This window comes from Eutrema salsugineum, unplaced genomic scaffold, assembly GCF_000478725.1.
Source record: "Eutrema salsugineum unplaced genomic scaffold, Eutsalg1_0 scaffold_6, whole genome shotgun sequence".
NCBI classification, from domain to species: Eukaryota; Viridiplantae; Streptophyta; class Magnoliopsida; order Brassicales; family Brassicaceae; genus Eutrema; species Eutrema salsugineum.
In genome coordinates this window covers 13,911,072-13,918,288 of record NW_006256547.1, presented here as the reverse complement: position 1 = coordinate 13,918,288, position 7,217 = coordinate 13,911,072, and the positions used below count along the sequence as shown (strand labels likewise).

At 40.1% G+C, this 7,217-nt stretch overlaps 1 non-coding gene across 1 annotated transcript; it reads left to right on the top strand.

Moving 5' to 3' along the window:
* The first annotated feature begins 5,173 nt into the window (after positions 1-5,173).
* On the top strand, positions 5,174-5,280 carry LOC112083568. The gene has a single exon (XR_002897705.1). It is a non-coding gene; the product is annotated as a small nucleolar RNA R71 (small nucleolar RNA).
* The last annotated feature ends 1,937 nt before the right edge of the window (positions 5,281-7,217 follow it).

Genomic DNA, 7,217 nt, shown 5'->3' with positions numbered 1-7,217 from the left:
TTAATCTGTCATTTAAGCATATAAGCAATCACTCCCATGATGAATAATACTTAAACCTCTAACAACCTTGGTTCAAGCATTTCATCAAACACTTTTGGTGCATGAAATGCCCAAAATCTAGACCACATATGATGTGTATGGATCAAGCATAAAGAACAGGCTGTAGAGAATGGAATATGAATAATCTAATCCCTAAACTCACTAATCTAACACCTAAGCACCCTAATCTACATATCTAAGACCTTAATATGGGGATTACTCACTAATCATCGTCAACACACTAGATCATTTGCAAGATGTGTTGTTTATCATGATTAGAAGTGTGTAAATGAAGATGGACATGATAGATTAAGAAGAAGACAGCCTTAAACACTCAAAAATATCTGAATCTCTTGATTAAAACGCCTAAAATCAGATGTTTCTCTTCAAAATGAGTTTTCTTACACAAACGAGGCAAAGAAAAATGAGGAATAAAGCTTAACCTAATCATTAATGTCTCAAAACTATTTATATTAAGGGTTTTCTTAATGGGCCAACCCTTAACAAACAGGATATTGGCCCATTAAAGTCTTGAAATTCGGACTGGATCGAGAGAAATATCGACCATGCTTCACCTCAAAATTTTGGTCGATATTATTTCGGCGATCTTGGTTGAAACTATTGACCAAACTGTCGGGGTACCTCCTGGTCGATAGGAATGCAAGACGTCTGAACCAAAACATTCATAACTCTCAGCAAAGTGGTCCGAACCTCGGTCTATCAACTCCATGAGCCAGATGGCTCTGTCAGCTACAACTTTTATGAAGAGTCCGAGTCCAGAAGAAGTCGTCAAGGGCTCCGTTTCACCGGTTCTTTGAGGCGCGTCGTTTTGGTCCTTTAGCGGATGCGAGAGATGTGTTCCTTCTGATTGGCGTAACTTTAAGCTTCAACCTCCAAATTGAGTGATCTCAAGCGTTCTGGAAACTAGACGCAACCCTCTTGAATCTTGAAGAAGACAACGGAGGCTGAATCGCAATAAACCTCCTACTTATAAGGTGATGAAGTAAAGGGATTGTCGGCTTCTATCCACTTGTCCGGTTCTGATGCATTCACACGAGGGTCTCTCCACAGCTTCTGTCCCAAATGCTCCCTTTTTGATCCAAATGCCTGTAAACAGTCCAAAATGCAAGACTCTATAGGACCTAATGCATTTCCTATCCTAAACCAACTATAAGGACAAAAAAATTGAAAACTACCTAAATGTATGCATGAGACTCAATATTTGGACCAAAAATGCAATCCTAAGTAATGCAAATTATGAATATATCAACTCCCCCACACTTGTCATTTGCTTGTCCTCAAGCAAAAAGGATCAAATGAAAGAGAGAGGTTGAGTGCATTGGGAGTTCATATTTCCTTTGAGAGAAATGACCACTAAGAGAATTCAAGTTCATGCTCAATATGCAATGCAAGACCATACTCAGATATAACAACACAACAAGAAATCTCCACAAGTTCTCTTATTCCTCAACTCTTTGACATTCATTAAGCTTTTAAACAAGTGGACCAAATGATGCAATGTCTAAACAAGCTGGTTTGGATAGGGTGAGGCTATGAGACTAAAATGATCTTATCAGCGCCTGAGTGGGTTCAATGCAGCAAGGGATCTCTCTATGAATGACCAAACTTTGGCAGAATGCTAAAGGTAAAAGGAAACCTATGCATACAAGGGCAAGAATTCATCCCACCCCACACTCTACTCAAAGTTTCCTCACTTGCTTACTTTCACACTCCTTCCTCTCTCACTAGGGGATTCACTTTTCCTTTTCATACACAAGTCTTGGAGTTCAAACTTTCCATAGCTCTTTTTCACTTTCTTTTGTAACCTCTCGCCTCTTTTTCTTTCTTTTTAAAACATTTGAGCTCTTTGGCTTCTTTTCTTTTCCTTTCACTTAGACGCTAGACTCTTTCTTTTCAAAACACTAGAGCTCACTTTCTTTGACTCAAAACTCCAAGACTGATTTCTTTTCTTTTTCTATCCCCTAGTTCTCACCATTCTCCTTTTATTTCCACTCATCTCTCCTTTTTCCACTCACCAACAAGTATTCCCCCACACTTAGTTCTCGCCAAATCTCTTAGCTCCATGATGATGGAACTTAACACTCAATGAGATTTGCCCTTGTCGCCCTAAACCTAACACTTTCTGCTAAGTTTGGTCCAAGGTGGCCTTTCAATCACACACAAACAATTGGCTTGAAAGAAGGATGGGTTCAGGGTGAGGAAAACTGATCTATTATGCAGATTCAGCTATTTGAGCTAAGGAAGAGGATGGTAAAAACAGGATTCTAGCTCAAATATGTATATTGGTATCCACAAGCTTATTCAAACAATGCACCAAATGATACTTTCAAGTCAAGTTCAGGGTTTTCACTTATTAGATTTGAGTTCAATTCGAACTTGCTTCTCAGATTCAGATCATTTCAAGCCTTGCAAGCATAGAAGTCATTTCACAAGCATCTTTAATCCAAATTCTCAGAGTGATTTACTCTCAAGGAAAACCTATCATTACTCCCAGCAAGATGCAACCTATATGATGCAAGCTAGACTTAATCCTAAAATGTGAAATGCATCTACATGAGCAATTTATTTGTGAAAACTTTTCATTTTTTGATTCTTTTTTGTGGGTTTTTATGTGCACTTAGATGCCAATGCATGAATGAATGAGACTCAAGACTCAAAATGGATAATAAGATCAAAGAAAATATGATTAGTAAACACTAAACCCCTCCCCCACACTTCAATAACACAGTCCCCTGTGTTATAACAGTATAAGAAAGAGGATAAACAGAAAAGAAGATGCAGAAATCAAAAGAAAGATGCAAAATGCTATGTACAAGGTTTGGAGTGATACCTGTATAGATTAAGTGTTGGAGAGGGAGGTGGGTGGGTTTCTGATTTTGCCTGAACCATCCCATTGAGCATTGGAAACCAAGGAGCTGCTGCATTCATATCGACCTACTTAATGTCGATATTCTGGTCGATATTCCTTCGGTGTTATGGGTTCAAATTATCGACCAGAATATCGAGCATTAGGCACCTCGATATCTCAAGAAGTTCAGACTCTTTATACCATATCGAGGTGATACAAGACGATGGCTTGGTTGATATTATTTCGGCGCAAGAGACACATTTGTATCGACCAAGCTATCGAGAAGGAGCATGTCGATATGAATGCAAACTTGTCCAACCTTTACAGCTTTTATTTGCTCCATTTTCCTCTAGACTGCACTTAAGCCATACTTAACCCTGTACACACTTAAACAAAACATCAAAACGTCCTAAAAACAACAAAAGAAAGCATTAAAAAGAGTATTTACAAAGGATAAGCTTGGGGTGTCTCCCAAGAGCATTTTGTTTAAAGTCACTAAGTTTGACTTCTTACACTCTTTTCTTAGTGAGGGTGAGGAGGAGCATTGATGCTCCTTGTCTTGTCCATGAACTCAAGTGTGATAGCCTTGTTCATCAGATTTTGAACACCAGCTGACCCTTTGTCTATGAGCTCTTGTGTGAGGATTGCCCTGACCTTAGCAAAAGGTTTAGCTCTTCCATTGCCTTTAACCTTGTATTCAACAGCTCCACCATCAAACTTCCAAGGAGTGAGAGTTAAGACTTGAGAAGATGACTCAAGAGTGAATGGTCTGGTTCTTGGTGGGTTCTTGTCTTGAGACCCTGAGCTATTGCCTTTGTTGCTGCTGATCTCCTTCTCACTTGGTGTAGGAGATAGAGATTCCAAGCAAGCTTCATCATCACTAAAGAAATCCCCTTCAACTCAAGATCAGGTCTTATTAGGGATTCTTTCTTTTTCTCAACAGATGCAAGGGGTTGAGCTTCTTCTATAGTTCCAATACTCCCCACATACATCATCCCATAGCGTTTCAACTCATCAGAATCATCAGATATAACTCCACAAAACCCAGCAAGAGGAGGCTTAAGAGGATAAGATACTTCATCATCTACCTTAGCAAGCACCACTCTTTGAGTATCAAAGTCAATCCTTGCTCCTGTGGTGTTCAGAAATGGAGTTCCAAGCAAAAGAGGTAGCTCTTTTATCTTATTCATCTTCATGACTACAAAATCTGTTGGAACTGTGCATTCACCAATTTTCAATGGCTAGTCTTCAAGGATTCCATATGGTTTCTTTGAGGATGAATCTCCAAAGGTGATTGACATGGGGTGATGCTTAAGACTCTTGATCCCTAGTCTCTCCACCATGTCTAAACACATTACACTGATGCTTGATCCAGAACCACACAAAGCATTCTCCACTTTCAAATTTCCAAGAGAGCATGAGATGGAGAACTTTCCTGGGTTGCCTAGCTTGGGAATAGATTTGGGTTTCACCCTTGTTAAACCAGTGCTAGAGACTCCATCAGATGTCCTTCCTTGAACCATTTTCTAATCCTTTCCTTCAGCAATCTCAGAATCATTCTTTTTCATATCAAAACAAGCTGCCGCCCCACCTTCTTTCTCAGTGTCCTCATTGAGATCACAGAATAGGAACTCAAACTCATCTATGATTGGTGTCCTCATCATCTTTTGTCAGGCATTTTTCACTTGAGACATTGCCATGGAGAAGGTCCTCAATTTCTTGGACAGCAGCATGATTCTCATCATTTGAGAGGATTGCATTGCAGTATTCTGTTTGGTGTGAAATCGATGTCCCTGGTAAAGATCTTTGAGCTTGAGAACTGCAGTGGCCCTTGTTGTTCTCTAGAGTCTTGACTTTGGAAGCCAAGGTTGAAAGTTTAGTTAGAAGATCAGAATAAGTGCAATCAACTTGTTGTTAATCTCTGCCATTTTCTTGTTGAAGTCAATGACACCACTTGCTTGACCATGATTCACATCTCTAACAAAGTTGGCTGACTGATGAGAAGCTAAGAGAAGTGTGTCTAGCTTCTCATTGAGAGACTTGATGTCTTTCCTTGTCATTTTCTCTTCAGCACTCACAGCTCCTCTTGAATTCCTTTCAAAGTCTGATCCATAAAGCTCATCACTCTGAGCTACATTCTCCACTAGGGTCATGGCATCATTGACTTCCTTGGTCATGGAATTACCATTTGAAGCTGTGTCCAAGAGGAGTCTGACCTTTGGTAAAGCACCTCTGTAGAAGGTACTTAGCAGCTGAGCATCTGAGAATCAATGGTGAGGGCATTGCATGGTATACCCTCTAAATCTTTCCCAAGCCTTACAAAAAGATTCATGGTTCTTATGAATGAAACTTGAGATTTCATTTCTTAACCTTGATGTTCTTGATGAAGAGAAGAACTTGGTTAGAAAGGCTCTTTTGCATTGCTCCCATGTTGTGACTGATCCTTGAGGTAGAGACTTTTCCCATTGATGAGCTTTGTCTCCTAGAGAAAAAGGGAATAACCTCAACTTGAAACTGTCCTCACTCACTCCATTCATCTTAGTTAGATCACAAACTCTATCAAAGTTGTCAATGTGATCTAATGGGTCTTATAATGCCAAGCCATGGAACTTGTTCAATTGCACCATGTTGATCAAGCCAGATTTGATCTCAAAATCGTTTTCAGGTGTTGGAGCTTGAATCCCATGTCTCTGACCCTGAGCATTGGCCTCATCACCAGCTCCCACAACTTGAATTGGACGTGGAGGTAGTGGACCTTGAGCCCAATGTTTGTTTTTCAATTGCTTACAACCTTTGATTTTATTTGCTTTTCATTCGCTCATGACCTGCTTCCATTCGCTCTTGTTTAATCGCTTATTACTTGCTTTCATTGGCTTTTTTTTTAATTGCTTTTACTTGTTTAGCTTTCCAGTTTAGATTTAGTGACTACAAAAACCCAAAACCAAAACCCAAATCGTTTAGTTCTAATCTGATTTAAGCATTGCCGTGAATTCGTACTTAAACAACTAAGTCTATGTGGATCGATACCCTAAGTACTACAGCGCACATCTGTGCACTTGCAGACATTTAGGCATCCGTAGTAAAAGACATGACAAGCCTACAACCTCCCACAAACGTAAAAGGCATCCGTAGTTTCTTAGGACATGCAGGATTCTATAGGCGCTTCATTAAAGATTTTTCTCTAATAGCTAGACCTCTTACGCGTTTGCTTTGCAAGGAAACGAACTTCAAGCTCAATAAGGAGTGCTTAGCTGCGTTTCATAAGATCAGAGAAGCTCTTGTGTCCGCTCCAGTCGTCCAAGCACCTGATTAGGAACTCCCATTCGAAATTGTGTGCGATGCAAGTGACTATGCAGTCGGAGCAGTTCTTGGCCAACGAAAAGATAAGAAACTGCACGTAATCTACTACGCAAGCAGAACTCTAGACGAAGCTAAATGCAATTATGCAACAACAGAGAAAGAACTTCTAGCTGTCGTGTTGGCATTTGAGAAATTCCGTTATTATCTCGTTGGATCTAAGGTTATAGTTCATACTGATCATGCTGCGATCAAGTATTTAATGTCTAGGAAAGACGCTAAACCGAGGTTGATAAGATGGATCCTCCTACTTCAAGAATTCGATATCAAAATCCGAGATCGGAAAGGCGCAGATAATGAAGTTGCAGACCATCTTTCACGAATTCGAGTTGAAAAAATATTGCCTTTAAATGACAGTTTTCCAAAAGAAAACATCTATGCGATAGATACTACCCCCACCAATGCCAATGCCGCACCACCAAGGCAACTCAAGTGAAGATCAGATGCTTTCAACACCCCATGGTTTAGGCACATAGCTTTCGTCATGAAGCTATTTATATCTGTGATATTTCCACGTTTATAAGTTCCTGTAATCGTGATAAGCAACGTTTTACAGGATCTAACCAGCTTTCTAATGCACTTGGTTTGGAGACAATACAACGGTTAGATCTTCTGATACACCCGATGCAATAAAGACAGAAAATACAGTTTCGGAAGACGACATCAGCCGGGACCGCGGCCAACCCTCATTTCCCTGCGGGTAGAAGCACCGCGACCGCGGCCATTACTCTTTCACTTCCCAAACGACTTAATTAAAGCCCAAATCAATTCCTTTTGTTAGTTTTTAAGCCCTAAGTGTCCAAGACAACTCCAAAACCTATAAATTTCCTCTTTAGGTCATTCTAAAGAAAGGAGACCGAAATATAGACAAACCTAGAAAGAGAGAGAGGGATTTCGTGTGAAACCCTAGAGAGGAGGCTGCCATCTTACAGAAAAGGAGCCTCCGCAGGAG